This window comes from Acomys minous (assembly GCF_964271855.1).
Source record: "Acomys minous genome assembly, chromosome: 17".
Taxonomy (NCBI): Eukaryota; Metazoa; Chordata; class Mammalia; order Rodentia; family Muridae; genus Acomys; species Acomys minous.
Genome location: NC_140500.1, coordinates 10,295,200 through 10,317,970, shown reverse-complemented (window position 1 = coordinate 10,317,970; position 22,771 = coordinate 10,295,200). Strand labels below are relative to the sequence as shown.

The 22,771-nt window shown below is 38.1% G+C and overlaps 1 protein-coding gene and 1 long non-coding RNA gene across 7 annotated transcripts in view; one reads left to right on the top strand and one right to left on the bottom strand.

Moving 5' to 3' along the window:
* Nucleotides 1-218: 218 nt before the first annotated feature.
* Nucleotides 219-4,203, bottom strand: LOC311588547. Its single transcript, XR_014776252.1, has 3 exons — nucleotides 4,028-4,203; nucleotides 3,073-3,218; nucleotides 219-656 (listed from the first exon to the last, which is right to left on the bottom strand). It is a non-coding gene; the product is annotated as an uncharacterized lncRNA (long non-coding RNA).
* A 371-nt stretch (nucleotides 4,204-4,574) lies between these two features.
* The window catches only part of PIK3C2G (phosphatidylinositol-4-phosphate 3-kinase catalytic subunit type 2 gamma), a 332,391-nt gene continuing 314,194 nt past the window's right edge, over nucleotides 4,575-22,771 (top strand). For 4 of the 6 annotated variants that reach the window (XM_084766217.1, XM_084766214.1, XM_084766218.1 and 1 more), the window contains exon 1: nucleotides 4,575-4,694. The gene's annotated coding sequence lies outside the window, so the exon portion shown is untranslated. Of the gene's footprint in view, nucleotides 4,695-5,496; nucleotides 5,632-18,499; nucleotides 18,586-22,771 lie in introns of those variants that run through there. The other 2 variants (XM_084766215.1, XM_084766216.1) reach the window with 2 other exon arrangements.

The window sequence follows — 22,771 nt, the reverse complement described above, 5'->3', positions numbered from 1 at the left end:
GTACTTTTCACTGAGATCCTGAGTGGGTCAGGTCACTTGCTGGAATGCTGCAGCACTAGGCGGAAACTGAGAGTAGCCCATTTCAGGAGAGCATGGTCTTGCCATTGCCATTCAGTACACACTGCCTTTAACAACCAGCTGCCGGATGCCCAGTAGATTCTGTTGGAGGCTATTACTTAATGGATAAGTTTATGCTTCAATGGGTTTCATTTGGAGACATTAAAAACAGAGTTATGGATATACTGGACATACAAAATATATGCTGCACTTAACCTATAGGTTTGGGTCACAATTGTTTGCATTTAGTTTTATAAAGGCTTGCCAACTTTTTAACCCATGTCTAAGGCCAAAGTTGAGGTCTTCCTCAGACCTAGAGAAAGAGTGGTGGCTGATATGCAGGCATTTTGAACAAAGAATCTGATTTGCTATGGAGTTGGGGAGGTGACACCTCCACAGAAAATCAATATGAACTTTAGCATTGATTCATTAAGTTGGTTCATGGGAACTCTTTAAGAAGGCATTCTTGGGTTCGATACCTTTAAATTTTACCCATGCAATGAAACACAAAACCCAAAGCAGATAAAGTAATAAAAATGAACTGAGCATAAAAACCAGGCAGCAGTAGTATCAACAGCCTCTATAACCAAAGCATGCATCTGGGGAGAGAGAGGAGGCAGAGAATACAGATTATTATTTTTATATATACATTTATATCATTACATATATATGCAATAAACCACATCCATCAATAAGAACCATGAAACAATCAGAAATTATATAAATGTTACATTAGTAATGTTTTGGGCAACCTTGAAGAAAACATCTTCCCTGTCTTGGTGCATCTAAAATTCTTAATGTAAATCAATATCTATTGTGTCACATCTCTATCAACTTAAAGTATCTATCTAAACCTAAAGACATCTTTACTCCTAAACAACTAAGCTTAATCATAAAACTAAAGTGTCTGGTCTTCTACCCCATCAGAGACTTGAAAAGGAATAAAATTATTAACTGAGTAAAGAGAATGTGCAGATTAGCAAATTCTAAAATGAAAAATTGACAGGGACAGTTTGCTGCCTGAACAGTCACCCAAAACTCTCTATAACATTGAAGCATTATCATCAGACTTCTCCAGTATATCTGAGCCATATTTGTAAGCCAGGAACTATTAAGGACTTGTTTACCCTGTCTTGGCAGAGTTTGGCCATCAACTCTGCCTGCATCCAAGCTTGACTATTTTTAGGCAAAATACGGTCAGTGGCAGAAACAAGGCCATTTTTTCCAGTGCCTTGTTTGCCACATTTGAAGCTATCTCCATAAGGAGGCTCTTTGATACTCATCATCTTCTTTGATGTAGGCTGGATGTTGCCAGGAGTTAACTTGTCTTATTGTCAAAGAGTCTTTAAAAAACAAACAAATACATCTTTAAATGCCATATTCTGTAGGTCTCTGAAGTTTTTGAAGACCATACCTATTTTACCTTGTCTATCTATAGAATCTATCTGTTAATCCTATCATGTATATTCTTGTGATAAAAATAGACTAGTAATTGATATGACCATGATTTGATCAACTAACAAGTAACTTGTATTACTTATTATCCTAAACATCCTGCAACAGCACTTTCAAAGTACTGAAAGTGAACCTTGTATTATAATTGAGTTTTATGGGTACAACACTGCATATTAGAGCAGAAATATATAGTGTGTGTGAAGAATAATATAAAATTTGAATTCTATAACAATATATCAAAATTAAACTTATTTTTGCATCAATATACAAAATTCTATACCAATGAATTAAAAATAACCTTGTGAGTAACAATTAAGACTTTAAGTTGAGGAGTAGATTCAATAATCTACCTTTGTCCTATCATCCCTATATGTTTCTATATTTCCTCTTTTTCTTTTAAATCACTATATCCAAACCTAAGAAAGAAAGATAATGGAAAAGAGAGAGATCCCTGAGTCCAACCTAATTTTCTCTATGAATAAGACCAATAGTAACTTATAACTAATTCCCAGTGAAAATAAACATCTATAGCCCAAGAAAGCAACCAAAAACCTACCCAATCCTCCTTAAGGAAAATGGTGTGTCATTCTATTAAGGTTTCTTCTGACTGATTTGGGACAAATAATACTTTTGTGGGGGCACAAATAAAATTGGGGAAATGGTTAAGAAAGCTAGGAATATCATTTGTGGTTCAGTTTCTAAATGTTGAGAAATTCCAATCTGGACAAATTGGGATTGGAAGCTTTCTTCGAAGCTGTCCTGGAGAGAATACAGAATCGTATAGACCAGATAGCCTGTCTCCCAAAACATGCTTGAAAAGTGAGAACTCTTATCTGAAGATTGTCCTCAGAGATTTACACATGGGACACAGCACATCACCACAGAAATAAACATATGGTATGTATATATATGTATATATATACATATATACATATACATATATATGCACATATGCATATATACACACATGGAAGCACAAAACATGCACACAAATACATATATACACACACATATATGTATGTATATATGCACACACACAGCCGGCCCCTTGTCTTTAGTATGTAATCTAAGTGGTAGAATGTAATTGTTTTGTCATAAGTGTTTTCTCTGAAAACCAAGTGACTTAATTACATATGTAAGAAATAACATCATTTAACTTTATGCTTAAAATAAGCCATAAAATGATAAATTACAGATATAGCAAAACTGCTGCTTGATTCTATTTTTACTAAAATGTTCTACTAAAATAGTTAAGTACACATGTTAAGCAAGGACATTGTGACACTGAAGGGCATAGTTCCAAAGGAAACACAGGACAAGGTTAATGCTGTGTCCCTTCCTGTTGATAAATAGTTACTATAAGCCTGATCTGACCATAATATTCCAGTTTACCAAGGTAAGACTGTTCCTGTCTGCTCAGCCTGGCTTCCTTTGACCACTGTAAACTGCACTGCAGTCTTACCCTAATGCATGATTAGAGAGTTACAGCTACAGACACTTCCAGGATTCAGGGTACTTTCTTATAATAATGCTCTGCTTAAAAAAATAATAATAACTCACCGAGATTTTATCTGTTTAGCTTGCTTGAAGAATAAATGTTGCAAGTAAGATTATCATAAATCCCCTGGGTCTGCAGACATTTGTGAATGTAGCTCAGACTGGAACACTTTTCTGGCATATGAAAGACTCTGGATTCAATCCCAGAACTAAAAAGGCACCAAAAAGAAAAGGATAAATATAAAGAGCAGACATTAGAATATCACCCAAACATAAGGGTGTTAGCATTTCCCATCATGGCCGTACAATCTCTTCAAGGTTAGCGCCCTACCACTCTGTAGGAACTTCTCTTCAAGAGGACATTGGGACTCAGGTCCCCCCTATCTATCTCCGCCCCCCTCTCTTTAGCTCTTCCTCTTTTTCTCCCTCTGTCTCTCTTCCTCCTTTTTTCCCTCTGTCTCTTCCTGTCTCTCTATTCCTCTCTCCCCTCTCTCTTACTCTCCTATTCTCTCTCCTGCTGCTACTGCTCAGCTGCCTTGGGAGGAATGAAACTCCAATCATGATGTGCTATGTACTACAGGCCCGGCGCAGTGGGGTCCAAGAAATTATTGATTACATAAAACCCCTGAGCATTGAAGCAACATTAGTGTTGCCTCTTTAAAACATGACTTCCACCATATTTTGTTATGATAACAGAAAGCAACATTATATATATATATATAAACATATATGTTATATATATAACATGGTTATATGTAAGAAAATATATTTCTCATAAATATATGAAAAGGTGTTTATGAGGGAAGCACAATACTGAAATGTGAACATTGAAAATACCTTCTCACATGCAACTTTAATAAAGATGAACATAATTTTGAAATTTCTATTCTCTGCAGTTGCACCCAAGAAATCAATCATAAGAGAAACTATAATAAAGTTAAAAGAAACACAAAGAGACAAAGGCACATCAGATCTCGCCACATGGCCTATTTCCTGCTTCTGGCTGAGTCTCCCTTACCTGGCGCCAAGAACACGTAGATTAGACTTGTCTCAAAGTTTCCACACATGGCTCAAAGTCAACAGTATACATGTTCAATCCATTCCATTGCTGTATTTGAACATTCTTTTTTATTTGGGGGTTGTTTCTTTGTAAATTTACTATGAGTTCAGATGTGAAGAAAGTAATGTTTATCATTATCTAAATGTGAAAAAAAATGAGCATGTTCATTTATAATCTCTTGGTGAGCCAGACTGAGAGATTTACCTCATAGCCTGGCACTGTGAACCACCAAGTCCTTCTCCCTATATTCTAAGAGGAATAAATGTGATTTGATGAAGAACGTGCCCATGAAGAAAGTGCCCACTTTATGTATAAATGATCAAAAACATGTTTCTTCTTGTACATGGCTATTTGGAATCACTTGGCATCTTCATAGCGCACAGAAGTTCCTTAACACTCATTGTTACGGCTGTGGCTTCACTTCGTGTCAGTACCAACCCTTGTTTTCCATATGACCCTCCAGGGTGACGAAAACTAGACTCTTAAACAAGCCAAACCAGTCAGACTGGGATATAGTTAGAAGCAGAAGTGTCAGGAGAGTGTGTGAGAGACCAGTTGTTTGCTTCCATGAGTCCTGAGGAGAAGTGAGAGAGCATGTGCACTTTCAGGGAGACATTTGCTTCAGGTAAGAGCTTCATATGAAATACTTCCTGTCTTAAACACATAAGGAGATAAAGTGCTCCAGATGTATTATTGTTTCAAACTGTTGATATGTTGTGCAATGTTTCTGCCATATTTTGCAATGAAGATCTGGCATGTAATCCTTCCTAAACCGAAAAGCTGGTCCCTCCCTTCGCTCTTCTCCCGTACCTGCCCGGTAGCTCCCTGTCTATCTCTCTCATGCTCCTCCTGCTCTTTCTGTCTTCTCTTCTTCCTCCTCGCAGGCTGGAACACCCCATCCATTCCGTTGGTATTATTTGTACTGTCTCCTAAATGCTCTTAATTCCACATTCCTGAAAGTGGTGAGCTATGTTCATTCCATCTGCTGGTAGATTCTCCTTCGCATTCCTACTTTCCCAGTCTAGTGTTTCAGCAACAATTCTGCAAAGGAAACTTACTGTTCAGTAGAAGGAGGGTCCTCCTATCATATAAGGTTCAAATTCACAGCAGGCTGTGGGAAGAGCAGTTTCTCTCTGTCAATCCAGCTGGGATTTTGCTCTCTCTTGCTTTCCTACTACTTTACTAGAAAACCAACATGTGCTAATGTGTGTCCCAGTTACTCCCCCCAATTTTTTTTTTTTTTTTTGCTTTTCTGATGCTTGAGATTGAAATGAGAAATAAGATAATACCCCAGTCCTTAAAACTAACCCTAAAATGTGGCATGTGTACTCTGCTCATTTTGGAATGAACTGTCAAGTGCAAAGTTGCGTCTCAGGTTAGAGGCAGAGGACGAGGGTGAACGTATGCCAAACGCATTGGTAATAATAATGAGTCCGCTCTGGTTTGAGTCAAGGCTTCCTTATTCCAACTCAGTGTCTCATTCCAGGAAATGTTTCTTGTCCTCTATCATGTCCACCTGCATTCGGGCCAGCTAGGAAGCAAGCCTGTGACACGGGCATAAGGTAACTGAGCTGTGATTGCACTGGGAAGGAGAGGGAGAGAGACAGGGATGGGGCAGGAGAAGGTGCGAGGGAGGGAGGGAGGGAGGGAGGGAGGGAGGGAGGGAGAGATTTGTATCCAGTGATATAAGCAAGAGTTTACTGACTCACTGATTGTGGGTCCCCAGATCATGATTTCACATGTCATCATAACTGATATAAGATTTCAAGAGGAAGCTTTCCATAATAAGAAATAATTAATACAATTCTCATGATACTTAGAAAAGATGCCAAAAAAAGTTGTTTCATATTTATAAAATTATTGCATGTGTTTATAACTCAATTATTGCTATTCTTTCAAATTTATGTCCTGATGAAACAGTATACAGATTGTGTAAGTGTACTACATTTTCTTTATCCCCTCTTCAATTGAGGAACATCTAAGTTGTTTCTAGTATCTGACTATTACCAAAGCTGCTATGAACATAGTTGAGCAAATGTCCTTGTTGTATAGCGGAGCATCTTTTGGGTATATGCCCAAGAATGGTATAGCTGGGTCTAGAGGTAGAGCTATCTCCAATTGTCTGAGAAAGCACAAGATTGATTTCCAAAGTGGTTGTAATGGAGAAATGTTTCCCTTTATCTACATACTTGCCAGCATGTGCTATCATTTGAGTTTTTGATCTTAGCCATTCTGACAGGAATAAGATGGAATCTCAGAGTCCTTTTGATTTGTATTTCTCTGATGACTAATGACATTGAACATTTCTTTAAGTGCTTCTCAGCCATTAGATATGCCTTTGTTGAGAATTCACTGCACAGCTCTGTACCCCTTTTTAATTAGATTGATTATTTGGTTTGATGGTAGTTAATTTCTTGAGTACTTTATATATTTTGGTTATTAGCCTTTTGTCATATGTAGAGTTGATAAAGATTTTTTCCCAGTCTGTAGGCTGCTGTTTTGTTCTGTTGACAGTATCCTTTGCCTTACAGAAGCTTTTCAGTTTCATGAAGTCCTATTTATTAATTGTTCATATTAGAGCATGACCAGCTGTTGGTTTTCTGTTCAGGAAGTTGTCTCCTTTGCCAATGTTTTCAAGAATGATTCCCATTTTCTCTTCTAATAGATTTACTATATCTGCTTTTACATTCAAGTCTTTGATCCACTTGGACTTGAGTTTTGTACAGGGTGATAAAAATAGGTGTATTTGCATTTTTCTACATCTAGACATCTAGTTAGACCAGCACCATTTGTTGAAGATGCTTTCTTTTTTTCAATCGCATGGTTTTAGCTTCTTTGTCAAAAATCAAGTAGTCCAAAGGTGTGTGGGTTCAATTCTGAGTTTTTGATTCAATTCTATTGATCAACCAGTCTGCTTCTATGCCAGTACCATGCACTTTTTATTACTGTTACTCTGTGGTGCAGCTTGAAATCAGGGATGGAGATACCTCCAGAAATTCTTTTATTGTATATGTTTGTTTTAGCTATTCTGGGGTTTTTGTTTTTCCATATGAAGTTGAGTACTATTTTTCCAAAGCTGTAAAGAATTGTGTTGGCATTTTGATGGGAATGCATTGAATCTTAGATTTCATTTTTTGTAAGATAGTCATTTCTTTCTTCAGAGACGTGTAGTTTTGTTCATTTGTTTTTTCATACAAACGTCTTTCACTTCCTTGGTTAGAGTTACACCAAGACACTTTATATTATTTGTGGCTATTTTGAAGGATCTTGTTTCTCTGATTTATTTCTTAGTCCATTTATTTTTTGTATATAAGAGAGCTACTAATTTTGGGGAGTTACTTTTGGAAATAGCCTCTTTTCTGAAGATGTTTATCAGTTGTAGGAGTTGAATTTTGGGGGTCACTTATATATACTATCATAGCCTCTGCAAATAGGGATACTTTAACTTCTCCCTTTCAAATGTGTTTCCCTTGATCTCCTTTACTTGTCTTCTAACTCTAGATAGAACTTCACAGACTATATTGAAGAGATATGGAGAGAGCGAGAGGCGTTGTCTTGTTCCTGATTTTAATGGAATTGCTTTGAGCCTCCCTCTATTTAATTTGATGTCGGCTATTGGCTTGTTGTATATAGCCTTTATTATGCTTAGCTATTGTCCTTGTATCCTGATTTCTCCAAGGCTTTTATATAAGGGAATTGGATTTTGTCAAAGGTCTTTTCTTCATCTAATGAGATAATCATATGACTTTTTCTTTCAGTTTGTTTGTGTGGTAGATTACATTGACAAATTTTTATGTTGAATCATCCCTGCATCTCTGGGATGAAGCCTACTTGGTGGTGGATGATGTATTTGATGTATTCGTGAATTCAGTTTGTGAATATTTTATTGAGTATTTTTTGCATCAATGTTCATGGGTGAAATTGGTCTGAAATTCTCTTTTCCTTGTTGAGTCTTAGTGTGGTTTAGGTTTCATGGTGACTGTGGCTTCATAGAATGGGTTTGGCAATGTTCCTTCTGTTTCTATTTTTTGTGGAATAGTTTGAGGAGTGTTGGTATTAGCTCTTCTGGCCATGGGTAGTTTTTGTTGTTATTGTTGTTGTTTTCCTGACTGCTTCTATTTCTTTAATAATTATGGGACTGTTTAAACTGTTTAACCTGATATTTACTTAAATTTGGTAAGTGAAATCTATCAAGAAAAGCACCTGTTTCCTTTACATTTTTCAATCTTGTGGACTACAAGCTTTTGAAGTAAGATCTTTGGACTTCCTCAGTGTCTGTTGTTATGTTCCCTTTTGACCTCTGATTTTGTTAATTTGGATACTGTGCTCAGCCTTTTGATTAGTTTGGCTAAGGTTTTGTCTATCTTGTTGATTTTCTCAAAGTACCAGCTTTTAGTTCTGTTGATTTTTTTATTGTTATTTGTTTCTAAGTTATTTATTTCAACCTTGAGTTTGATGATTTCCTGTTGTCTAGTTCTCTTGGGAGTTTTTACTTCTCTTTGTTCTAGAGCTTTCTAATGTGCTGTTAAGTTGCTAGTATGGGATCTCTCCAATTTCTTTAGGATGGTGCTTAGTACTATGAACTTTCCTCTTAGCCCTGCTTTCATTGTGTCCCAAAAGCTTGTGTATGTTGTGCCTATATTTTCATTGAATTCTAGAATGTCTTTTTATTTTTCTATTTCTTCCCTGACTGAGTGGTCATTGAGTTGTTCAGTTTCAATGAGTTTATAGGTTTTCTCTTATTTCTGTTGTTGTTGAAAATTAGCTATAATCCATGGTAGTCTGATAATATACAAGTGGTTATTTTAATTTTTTTTATCTGTTGAGGCTTGCTTTGTAACCCAGTATGTGGTCAATTTTGCAGAAGTTTCCATGAGGTGCTGAGAATAATGTATATTCTTTTGTGTTTGGGTGAAATGTTCTGTAGACATCTAGTAGAGTCACTAGATTTATGACATTTGTTAGTTCTATTATTTCTTTGTTTAATTTCTGTGTTGATGATCTGTCCATTACTGAGAGTGGTGTGTTGAAGCTTCCCACTATTAATGTGTGGGGTTTGATGTGTGATTTAAGCTTCAATAATATTTGTTTTAGGAATGTGGGTGCCCTTGCATTTGGGGCATAGATGTTCAGAATTAAGACATCAACTTGGTGGATTGTTCCTTTGATTATTATGAAGTGTGCTTTCCCATCTCTTTTGATTAGTTTTTGTTTAAAGCCTATTTTATTAAATACAAAAATGGATATTCCAGCTTGCTTCTTGTGTCTGTTTGCTTGGAAAACCTTTTTCTATCCCTTTACTCTGAGATAATTTATCTTTGTTGCGCAGGCAGTATGTTTCTTGTATATAGCAAAATGATGTGTCCTGGTTTTGCATCCACTCTATTAGCCTGTGCCTTTTTATTGGGGATTTGGCATTGATAGATATTAATGAACAATGACTATTAATTCCTGTTATTTATATGTTGGTAGTGGTGGTAGAGTGTATGTAGTGTGTGTGTGTGTGTGTGTGTGTGTGTGTGTGTGTGTGTGTGTAGTCTAGAAGTTGATGTCAGGTGTCTTTCTCTGTCACTTTCTTACTTATGTTTTGAGGGTCTCTTAGTGTACCCAGAGTTCACTCTGTTAGCTAGTGAACACCAGCTATCTACCCACTTTCCTCTCCAGCCCTGAGGACACAGGGCCCGTGGGCTTTATATGATGCTAGGCATGCAAATTCAGGTCTTCCTGAATTTACCGACTGAGTCATCTTCCTCATCCTTGAAATATTTTTAAACTATTGTCTTTAAAATATTTTAATAGTCTTTTAAACTAAAATAATATCAACTGATTTTGAAATAACTGCCCCTAGCTTCGTAGTCTTGAATTGTGGCTTTGATTAACATTTTCTTTACTGATACACATTTCTCATTAGATTTACAAGTATTCATTTACATGAAATTTAACATTTTTTTCTCATGTGTGGTAGGTAAACTGAATCCTTGGCATAAAACATGTTTACCTGGGCCAGGCAGTGGGGCCTCATGCCTTTAATCCCGGCACTCAGGAGACAGAGGCAGGTGGATGCTTTACAGAGAGAGTTCCAGGAGGCCAGTGTTACACAAAGAAAGCACATCTCAAAAAACAGGCAAGAAAGCAAGCAAACAAAAGACATATTTACAGAACTATGAAAATTTTTTTTCCTGATAACAAAACAGTAAGAAGCATACTGACTTCTCTTCCCCTTTCTTTCTACACTAAAATGACTTAAATATTTTTTTCTTTTATAAATGTGTATCACCATATCTGTGTGTGTATGTGATATGCCTATGTAGAGCTGCCTTTTTATCTGCACTGTTATCCATCTCTGTTTTTTCCTGGAGTTTCCTGATCAAATGATTGATCTTCTTTCTGTCAAAAATTTAAGATTATATCTTCTTCATATTTATCCCCCTCCCTTAGCTGCTGTATTAATCTTTTAAAATTGTTTGATAAAACTCATATCTGTGTTTTATACATTATTAATTTAATTAATATTTTAGGTCCAAGATTATATTTTGATTACATTATATCACTATGTTCCATTTATGATACCATATTCAATTTCCCTTATAACTTAAATTTTCATTTCAATGATATTTTATTTTATTTAATAAAATTTATTGTTTCTTAATTTTCAAAGAGTACCTAGCTACTGTTTTATGCTATTTACTTATATAAGTATTTATAGAACTAGTATTTTCTGTCTCTGTGTGTGTGTGTATGCGTGTGTGTGTGTGTGTGTGTGTGTGTGTGTGTGTGTGTGTGTATGCATTTGTATGCCTATATGTGTACAGCTGCACATGTGTTCCTGCTTGGGTGTGCAGGTGCGCATGCATGGATGCATGTGTTTGAGACTTAGTCGCACATGCAGATCTAATTGTCTTAGAATACTCTGTGTAAACCTGACTGGCTTCAAAATTAGTGTCTGTTTTCTCTGCCTCCCAAGTATTATTAGGATCACATGTTGATCTGTGAAGCCTGGCAGACAAAACATTCTTAACAATCACTTTAGTTCTCAAAGAATATTTATGCACCTGTGATGACATTTTATCTAATTTCCATCAATTACCTTATTATTTGTCATTTATTCTGTTTCTTCTCACTGTTTGCCTTAGCTTTTGCTAGAACAAGTCTCCAATGTTTTAAACATGAAAAACGGGAAATTAAAATACCGTTTGCCCGTTTTCTTCTCACTGTAAGTAACTTAACTGGGCTTTGTCTTTATTGCCTTTCTTGTCCAGTTAATTAATTTGAGCACATAAGTTTACTCTAGGTAACAAGGACACAGGTTTTTTTCAAGGACACAGTTATTTTATTTTTTCTTTCCAGGACTGACACTTTCTGCACTCTCTCTTCATTTGCATCCCCAAAACTTATATCCCTTTCCAAAAGGTCTAAACTAAACACTGGGCAATCATTGACACTGTGTATTTTCTCATTAATGTAAATTTTAGTCATAGAAGGCAAGAAGGTGATGGAGGCTGCCATTGAAGGAGCCTGTAGTCAGTAGCACATCAGGAAAAAAAAAAAAAAAAAAAAACTATCAGTGAGTGAGGTAGCCACAGAGTAAGCCATATAAGCCTACCAGCATTTCAGGCCCACAATTTCTTCAGATGATCAAACAAGTGCCAGCCAACTGAGTGTGTGTGTGTGTGTGTGTGTGTGTGTGTGTGTGTGTGTGTGTGTGTTATAGTGTGGAGAGTGTATGCTTTTTCAATTTCTATCTGATCTATTTTGACTTAACATATGGTATGAAGCAGAATGGCAAAATGCTTGCCAGTCTTTGCAGCTGGTGATGCCAAACTATAAATGGGTGCTGGATTCCTCACTAAAAGATTTTTTATTAATTCCATCACATGAATAGGCAGATGACAGTCTAGAAGGATCATGCTACATCTGAAGACTGTGACAGAGAACTAGACCTTGAGGGTTGTTTTACGTTTTTTGTTTGGCCCTTGTGTTCTTCATTCAAATGTTATTCTAATGCACTTGGGAGACATGCTATATTCTACAAAGGAATTCTTAATAATGTAAGTAATTTCAATTGGTAAATAAAATTATTTCTAAAATTAGGAAAAATGGACAATCTATTCAGGTTATTACTGATTTTTGCTATAGTCACCTTCTAATATTTTTCTAAGATCTTTGGTGCTGGCACTAAATCTGGCATTATTTGTGTTTCAAATAAATAATTACATGAACATTTTTAGCATTCTGAATACTTAACTGACCCACAAACTTAAGAAGATTTGGTGAAGAGGCGGGGACATGTCTACCCACTAGAGCAGTGTTTTGAACACTGTAAGTTGTACAGCCTTCCTCCCCTCCCTTGCATTTGTGGACTCAGCAAAAATAATATTCTGTACCCATAAGTTGTGCACAGCCACACAGCATGTCTCACACCACGTCCTGGGAAGATGGTGCCGCTCCATGAGGTTTATGGGATAAAGCTGTTTATCACTTTGATTCCAGTCCTATATTCAATCTCCCCCAAGAATAAGAATAACACTGAATTATTTTCCCTCCACCTCAATCCTCAGGCAAATATTTACAGTAGGAGAGCCTTTTATAACCAGGGAAATTCTCTATGCTCTATTAATGTTTAGCGGTGATGCTATAGCCAGATGGAAACAAAGGTGAAAACAGCACATGCATGTACATGTGTGGACGTGATTGTACACATGTGTGTGCATGCACACACACATACACAAATGCACACACATACATCCACTCAGGTGTACATGCACACACACACACATACACAAATGTACTCAGATGTACATGCACACACACACACACACACACACACACACACACACACACATTCTTCGTATTTTATGGCAAGTGGAAAATGAAAAGCATAATCACTGATGTTTAGATGATACAGTTGATCAGTAATTATAAAACAACAGGAACCTTTTGACACACACTGACAAGTTACCTGATAAAGAACCGGCTGCCCCTAATGAAGGCAGTTATACTATCTGCACATCGATAATGAATCTGAGTCACGGGAAGTTCATTTAGAGCAAGTTGTGCACCCATGAGTGAAAGCAGACATGAGCTTTCTGACCATTACTTTCGTTTCCATTCACTCCTGTCACTTTACCGCAGACACCGAGCAAGTATTGCTTATGTGCAAATTGTACACAGAATCGAGAGTAGAATTAGATCTGGCTCAAGGGCTATTGTATTTTCAAAAAAAAAAATTTAAAGACTTCATTTATGGCTCATTTGATTATAATCAACAAAGCAGTCTTAGTAAGAGCGAAGCAATTTGACGCACTCACTGATGCAGCTTGTAATCCCATCGGAGACTGAGCCTAGAGAAACAACAAGTTCAGGTGTAACATGGGCTGCAGTGTGAGTTCGTGGCCATCCTGGGCCACAAGGGGAGACACTGTTTCAAGAAGTCAAAAGATAAAAATAAATCAAACAACATTAACCAAAAGTAATCAAAGGAGTAGTTTTGGGTCAGGATTCTGTGACGTGCTTACAGAATTGTCTGTGGCTTTACTGCCATTCTACTAAGCTCAAAAATGCCAGAGGATAGTCTATCATGTCTGTCATCAAAAATTTATAATAAAAAGATATCATCCTTTTAAGGATGGATCATGTTTTTTTAAAGAGCACATTTGAACTTATAAGATTTTACAAGGGACAATATCAATTTTGTCTACCACTAAAAGTCATTTTTAAAATATTTACACACAAGTTTCTATACTATGTAAAGAGCTGCCCTGAACTGACGGCCTAATGCTTCTGCTCCCTGTCTCCTAAAAGCATAAAGAGTCGTCAGAGGACAGTGCTTCCATGGAGACCTAATCTACACAAGATGCCTTGGTTTATTTCCTTCTCATGCCCCGCTTCCTCTCCTAAAGGGAAATTGAGGTTTTCCTCAGATCCGTGCTCATTTGCAAGAACCAAGACCTTGTGTCCAAAGCAAGGACTAGGAGGCAAGGCCCACATTCGTCCAGGCCACTGCTACAGTCCGTGTGTTCACTTTAGTTCTACTGCAGTGTAACAGTCCTCTCTCTGGAGCCCCGTGACTCCACTCCATGGTGCACTACTTTGAGTCCTTTATACTTGCTAACATCCAGGGCACCTTGGCTTTCCCTCCACAGCATCAAGGACTTTTGCTCCTAGTTGCCTATGGCTCAGCATCTTTATTTCATATTCTAACTCTGGCCTAGTATGCGTAACTCATACTTGTAACTTCAGCACTTGAAGAGATGGGGCAATAGAATTGCCCTGAGTTCAAGGCCAACCTGGATACAGATTTAGAAAAGAAAGACTGAGAATAAGGGAGAGAGAGTGGGATGTGGTGGGGGCGGGGGGCGGCGACTAAAGACACATGAGGTCTTAAAATGTTAGGTGCTGTACAATGACAATGAACTAATTATGTATGTTTACATTATCAATTCCTGGGTTTAGACATATTGAATATGTTTAATTCAGTTTCTTTTGTTGAGTTTGTGATTCAGTGAGAACCTCTTCCAGTTAAACGGCACCCTTGAACCCTTCATTACATTTTTTTACTCACAAGAACTATGGGATATCTCAGCTTGTCTCTTGCATTACTCACCCTAGTACCAGCTTATCTCCCACTGATTGTGTTCTTTTTAAAATGTTTCCATTACACTCACTTACTATAGTATGGTATGCATGTGTATCCATGTGAATATTTACATGCATACTGCAGCAAGTGTGTGGAAGTCAGGGAAACCACTTGTGGGAGTCTGTTCTCCCTTTCACCTGTGTGAGTCATGGAGATCCAACCCAGGCCCTCTGTCTTGGAAGCAAATGCTGAGCCATCTCATGAGCCTCCAGCCCTGCCTTCTAGTATGTGGCTTCACACTTCATTACTATGATCTAGATACCAGGATTCTCATTGCTTTTAATACGTATCATATTTGTAATGCTTTTATACTCTAGTAAGGAAAAACTATGACGAATTGTAAGAATACAGAAAAATATAGGATAGGTATCTCTTTTTTAAATAAATTTTATTAATTTATTCATATTACATCTCAATGGTTATCCCATCCCTTGAATCCTCCCATTTCTCTCTCCCTCCCATTTTCCCCTTACTCCCCTCCCCTATGACTGTGACTGAGGGGGACTTCCTCCTCCTGTATATGCTCATAGGGTATAAAGTCTCTTTTTGGTTTCTTTAACTTCATAAATTCATTCCGATAGTTCTAGGTCAATTTTTTTTTCTACAGAGAATGTTTGCTCTCACAGGTTTGAAGGATTTTAGGATCATTCAGCAGTTTTATATGATACCACATAAAAATAATCTGAGGACAGTAACACCTAACAATTTTTAAAGACTTCAAAATGGTAAAGTCTTCATTTTCCTCACAAAATGCATCACCAGTGCATTAACATAGTCAGATAGGACAGCTGTATTGAACCATATTTAAAATGTCTAAGTGTCTACGTTATCTAAAAATACCTGGATGTATTTCATGCTCGTGGCTGGGATTTGGAGTGTGTGTGTGTGTGTGTGTGTGTGTGTGTGTGTGTGTGTGTGTGTGATAAAACCTCAGACTTCACTTATTAAAATGATTTCCTATTGTGAGTTACTTATTATGTGGATATAAAATTGATCTGAATGTATTGTTAAAAGTAGAGCCTCCAGGAAGTGAATATTAAATATGGTTATTATCTTGATTTCTGGTAGATTTATATGAAGCAACACACATGCATGTGCATACTTGCACACACATGTGCATGCACACACACATACACACATGCACACATACCTTTTCTTATCTTGTTTTGCTCTAGAACCTTTCCCTGAGGGAAGGCCATCACCAGACAGCTCTTATACCTCACATTTTCCAAAACATGAGATAATACAAACCCTCTATTTTTGTAGCCTGCCAGTCTGTACTACTGCTACTGCCAACAGCAGATGAGCTTGGCAATTCTCAGCAGTGCTTATATTGATGCAGCTGTCATTCTGATTGTCTGAAAGTCGTTCCTCAAGAGTTTATAAATAACATGTCTCCCACAGCCATGGCAATATGGGGAGCTTTAATTAGCCTTTTAGGTTCCGGGTCAATGTTCTTTTCTTAAATGTGTCATATATCAGATCTCCATTTTCTTGCATATGGTGTTGCTGCCAACATCTGATGACACCAACTTTGCTGTTGTATTTTTAAGCAGTGTTGGTGGTTTTTTTTACTCACAACTCAACACCTAGGAACGCTTACAGCGGTTTCTCCTGACGTGTTCATCTTTCCGTCATTTGCTTCAGCTTTCTCCTGCTGAGCGTCACACCTCCTCTCTCTCTCCTCCTCTTTCTGTTCCTGTATGTCCATCTTCCTTCATGATTTTCCTTATGGGTTTGAAAAATTAATGTCCTCTCCTTGGAAAATCATTTTCTCTAATACTTCTCAATCCTGACTAGAAAATTCATTTTTTTAAACATTCCATTAAACTGAGTTTTCTATATTCTTGAAGCTATACAGATTGAGATCTTTGACTAATCCTTTTGCTTATATAAATGTTTTCCATGTAAAAGATGTCTCTAAACATCAGGTGAATTGTTGAAACTAATCCCCAAGTTCCCTCAGCTATTACAAGGGCATTCAGTAAGACAACTGTGCATAGGGGAGGGCTATGGGTTTGTTTTCTTCATTCAGAAACAGTTGCCCCCATTACTCAAAGCTCCCTTTGCCCTGAGATTTTTTCTAGGTCAGGTTTGTCTGATAATAGGGGAAGGATTACTGATTCTTTCCACAGCACCATTTGGTAGTGCATCAGCATCGGCCACGGGTACCCATCTCTAGTGCTCTCGGGGATGCAGCTGTGCTCCCTGGATCCCAGTTGGCCTGAAACAGGCATCCTGCTAGATCATCTCCCAGAGTACATACACCAAAGCTGAAAGCTGCTGCCTTTATATACCATACCCAAGGAACAGAATTAATTACGGCCCCAACAGAACATGCAAATATGCTATTGACAAGAGTTTTCCATGGCATGTGCTACATTGTGTCTGAGGTGTTAACCCTAATAAACAAGAACTCACATAATGTGTAAGCCTCTAATATGCTCATCAATGTTACTTTTTCAGGAAAAATAAGCCTTTCAGTATGATATGTATTCCCCTCACAACAATTGGAACTAGTGTCCACTATCATAACTCTAGCATAATGCCCTCAATTATAAATTTGAGTTAAGCACATCTCAAAGGCAAGAGCTTCACTTCACATTATCTTTTCTTTGTAATCTTTTTGTATTTCTAGTGCTTGACCTAAAATGCTTGAAAATTGATCCAGGATAAATAAATGTAACTGCTGGGAGGTACACATGTGGAGATTAGTTGATTGATTTGAGTCAAGTCACTATCTTTCAAATATAGTAACAGCTGTAAATCACCCAGAAACAAGAAGCTTGGAGGAGTCTAAATGGAAGTGAGGTTTCTGTAGGACCAACCGTGAGCAAGAAAATGTATGAGTTGTACATGTATGCACTCTCTTATAAATGGACATTAGCCATAAAGTACAGGGTACCTATGCTACCATCCATAGACCAAAGAAGGAGGGCACCAGGGAAGATGCTTGTATCTCACTCCAAAAAGGAAATAAAATAGACATCTAACCTAGATGGATGGAGGCAACTGCATGGGAGAGAGAGTAGGGAGGGTAACTGGGGTGGGACCAGGTGTGGAGAGGGTAGAAGGGCTCAAGGGACCATGAGAAAGAACAGAAATAGGTAGGTGTGAGCATCTCTGGCACAGAGGAAGTCCTGGGAATCTATTGGGAGGTGGCGGTGACTCTGGCTGAGACTCCTAGCAGTAGCAGCAATGGGGTTAAGGAGTCTAAAGTGGCCACCTCCTGTACCCACATGAGACTTCCAGTGGTGGAAGGGGGGATGCCAGCCCATCCATTAAACTTTCAACTCAAAATTTGTCTTGCATGCAAGCAGGTAGAGATTAAGATGGAGCAGAGATTGAAGGGAGGACAAGTCAATGACCTGCCCAATTGGAGATCCACCACATGGGAGAGAGCCAATCCCTGTCACTATTAATGATACTCTGTTATGCTTGCAGACGGCAGCCTAGTCTTTTGAGAGTCTTTGTCCAGCACCTTATGGAGACAGAAGCAAAAACTCACAGCCAAACACTAGGCCAGACTTGGGGGAGTTTTGTGGAAGAGTGGGAAGAAGGATAGAGGGAGCCACAGGGCTCAAGGACACCACAAGATCTATATAGTAAACTTACCTGGGCCCATGGAGGCTCATAAAGCCTGAGCCACCAACCAGAGAGCATGCATGAGCTGGCCCTAGACCTCCTACACAAATGCAGCAAATGAGACACTTGGTCAACATATGGGTCCCCTAACAATGGGAGTAGGTGCTGTCTCTGACTCTGTTGCCTGCCTCTGGATCCCTCTCTCCTAGATGTGTTGTCTTGTCAGCCCTCGGTGAGAGAGGATGTGCTTAGTCCTGCTGTGACTTGAGGTACCAAGGATGTATTTTTAGTTCAGGTGAGTTCCAACAACATTATCCATTTGCTGGATCTTAAATCTGGGAGAATTCACAACTGGTGGGTCATGAGAGTGAAGGGGCACAGTGTGGTGTTTTCCTACGGTGGGAAGAGTCAGTATGCTGAAGGTTCTGATGGCACCAATCACTTGTTGTTCTTATCAGCATGCCCTGACACAAAGGGCATTCCCTCTAAGACTTAAAAATTGCTTCATACAGTCTGCTTACATCTCAGTAAGAAAGTGGTTAAAACAACCAAACAAATAACTTATATGGTTTTTAAAAGTTTGGGCAAATACTATATGGTCCGTAACATTACAGATAAAAATTATAACTTTTTGCTTAAAAAAGGAGAGAAAAATGTGTGGTTTGTGAAAATAATGACTGAAACTGTGCTCCCATTACCCATTGCCTTCACTTAAATAGAAATACTAGGAGAGCTTCCAAATTTTAACATGTTATTCAATTTCCAATAAAAATTAAAAAGTATGATGGTATGAAGAATAAATGTTATAAAATATTAAGGATATTTAACTCTGTAATATATAACAAACGCAAATCATACTCTCCAGACCACAATGAAGAGGAGCATTCTGGAAGGTTAAAGCCGGAAGCTTTTGTTTGCGTCTGGTGATGCCTATACAAGCTCAGCGAAGCAGATAAAAGACTTCAGAATTTCAAATCAATCTTCCATCTCCAAGTCTACAGAAGAAGTACATTTGCTGTGGTGGTTACACGTTTCCTTACGTCATTCTGAAAATATAGATGGATTAGCTTAGGTAGCTTTGATGTGCCCCGTGCGAGTATAATCCTTATCTGCTCTCCCTTCTTACTTATATTTTAAAAGCCTGATATGTTTTCTGTCTACAGCCCATGTGAGCCCAAGGTTACCTTTATTTGATCTCATTGCTTAGTTTCTGTGCCGTCTTCTAAGATTTGCCCAGTTAAGTAGCAAACACACTCAGAGCTTTTTTGGAGCAAGAACTGACATTTTTAGAAAAGTCTATTTTATTCTGTGTACTTTTGAGAAAATGTCATTTGTGGTCCTATCCCTAACCTCTAAGTTACCTAACTAATGTTGGTACCCTTTAAAATATGGAGGAGCGGGGCAGCGGCCTTGGCTCTTTTCTGAAAACTGCCTTGTTTTGTCTCTGATTTCTCTCTAAGGACAGGTAATTAATGATCTCCCCATAACTCTGACCTCTTGCAGTGTCAGGCGATTGGTGCTAGGAGGAGTTACCATGACCACAGTTCTCATCATAGGATAAAGAGGAGTGAGTCATCGACTAAGGAAGACTTGGGGGTCAGGTTGTCGAATCAAAGTTTCAGCTGCTTGAAAATTCTGACTTTTATGGCAGATAATGAAAAAGTGCACTAAAATGAACTGAAATACCACTGTCACTAAAACAGGGACTTTTTGTCATTTCTTAAAAGGGGAACACATATTCATATAAGTCAAAAATTTTAGAAGAATTTAAAATAATACTTTAATTTTATTCATATTCATACATTTATAAAATAAAAACATTTGACACTTTATTAATTTTTATTTTATCTGTTTGTTTGTCTGCATGCATCTCTGTATACAATGTATATTCAGTGCCTTTGGAGGACAGAAGAAGGAACCAGATACGCAGAACCTAAAATTATAGACAGTTCCGAGATGCTCTATGTGTTTCTGGAATGGAGTCCTAGACCTGTGCCAGTGCTGTCAACTGCTGAGCCATCCCTCTAGACCCTATACTCAATTTTCTTTGATTTTCTGTTTAATACATCATTCATTCTGTATGCCTTTTAAAATAAGCTCTTGAGCTCTTCAGGCTCTCTCTTCTGTTCCAGCGAGATGGCTAAACGCACCCAGAAGGTTGGGATCACCAGGAGATATGGGACCCATTATGGTGCCTCCCTCCGGAAAACAGTGAATAAAATTGAAATCAGCCAGCATGCCAAGTACGCTTGCTCCTCTGTGGCAAGACCAAGATGAAGAGACAAACCATTGGCCTCTGGCACTGTGGTTCCTGCATGAAAACAGTGGCTGACAGAGCCTTGACCTATAACACTACTTATGCCATCACAGTGAAGTCGGCCATCAGAAGACTCAAGGAACTGAAAGACCAGTAGAAGTGCTACCATTTGAGACTTGCCTAGCCTGCAATAAATGAGTTGATTTACATTTTTAAAAAATCTCTTGAAAATCTTTCAAAAAAAAAAAAAAAGAAAATCTTTCCAAATCTTTCAGTCCAATTGCTTGTCTGAGTGTGTAGAGTAACATAAATCTAATGCATTAAATTAAATAATTTAAAAATCTTTAACATAAATACAATAAAAGCAAATTCCCATTTCATAAATGAATAAGGGAGAAATGAAGATGACAGTTCATCAGCACCAATAATTATCCTTCAAAGTATTTTTCTTTTAATATTTTATATTCTTTTCAGGTTGCTGTGTTAAAAGTCTAACAAAAAGCTAACATAGGAAGAAAGGGTTGGTTTTAGCTCATAGTTCAAAGTTCATTCCATCCTGATGGGGAAGTCAAGGCAGCAGGAACTGGTCACACTACATCCACAAACAGAAACAGAGAAGGAGGAGCGGCCACTGCATCTTGGCTCCCTTTCAAAAGTTGTATTGTCCAGTAATCCATTTGTGGATAGGTGCTGCTCATCACAGGTGTGTTGCTCCCTTCCGTTAGTGCAACCAAGGTGGTCTTCCGGAAGGGTGGCCAGAGGTCCAGGAGATTCTGGATCCTCTCAGTGGAGAAGATCTGGTTGCTAACTGTCATAATCATACCTCATTTACTTGGTGAGAAGGAATGAAACCCAAGCCTGTCTCATTCCCCTTCAATCATACCTTTATTCCGTATTGTTTTTATTTACTGACTCATTTGTGCGACCAATGCAAATGAGCACTTGCTCGAAGTAAAGCAGCCTTCTACGTACTGATAAGTGGGAAACAAGAGAGAGAGCTGATGGCTTCCAGAAATGACAAGGGAAGTGCTGCCTATGATTAAAAGTGTAGTAAGTGCCATGAGAGGAGAAAAATGTAGACAACACAGTGTAGCCTAGTATAATCTGGAGCTTTTTCTTTATAAAATATACTGTGGACATGAAGCAGCTCATATAATGAGTAAAAAATGCCTCTGTGAGTTTGAGGCCAGCCCTGGCCATACCATGTGGTCCAGAGCTGCCTAGAGGGAGATGAGAGAGAAACAGAAAGGGAGAAAGAGACAGACAGACAGATGGTTTACCTAAGCCCCATTAATGAATATAGTGAGGAATAATATTCCAGCCAGACAGTGGATATACAGCCTAAACCCAGGAAAATACAGCCAGAGTGAGAAGGCTGAGTCCTTCTCTGTCCTGGAGGCTGCCACGTGATGCCACATGGGAAAAAGCAGTTGAATGACATAATGTGAGCTGAGAGAGAGTGCAGAGCCGGGTCATGTAGGAACTTCAAATCATGTGGGAAACCACTGAAGCACCTGTAACCATGGAAATACGCAGTTAGTTTATGAGATAAAACATTAAAATGTGAGATAAAATGAGGACCAAAATGGGTCTCAGAAAATGCAGAAGCAGTTTGAGAGTAATCTACGTCAGGTGAGAGCTGGTGGTTTTGAATTAGAGTTGAGGACTGACAGACCCAACATGTGCTCATGTGAGAAAATAACTGGTGGATCTTTGGATATAGGAGAATAAAGGAGAGAGAAGAGTCAATGGTGGGTCCTCGGTGTGTAGTTTAGGGACTGGGTAGATGATGGGGCCATTTGGTGCCATGGCAAGCAATGGAATATAAGATGAATCTGAGGTAATTGAGATTTAACAAGCAGATAAACTACTTCATTTTATAATGAAGATGTAAACAAATGCCAAACGAGCACAAAAGTAAAGTCAATGCTGTCAACCTAACCAAATCTTACTATGGAGTGGTTAAAAGATTTTAGGTGGAATTTTTTTCCAATGGATTTTAAGATTTATGAAGTTCAGAAGTTGAAAAGGTATTCTACATATCTGATTTAAGCATAATAGGTAGCTAAAAACAGACAAATTAATTGCCCTGACTTCTAATACTACTTTATATAAGTGATGTCACAGTACAAAATTTATTGAGTGAAAACACTAAGTAGGATCAGTGGTCCTGGCTGAAGTCAAGGAACTCAGATGGTAATTTAAACCAGAGGACTGAAGGTGG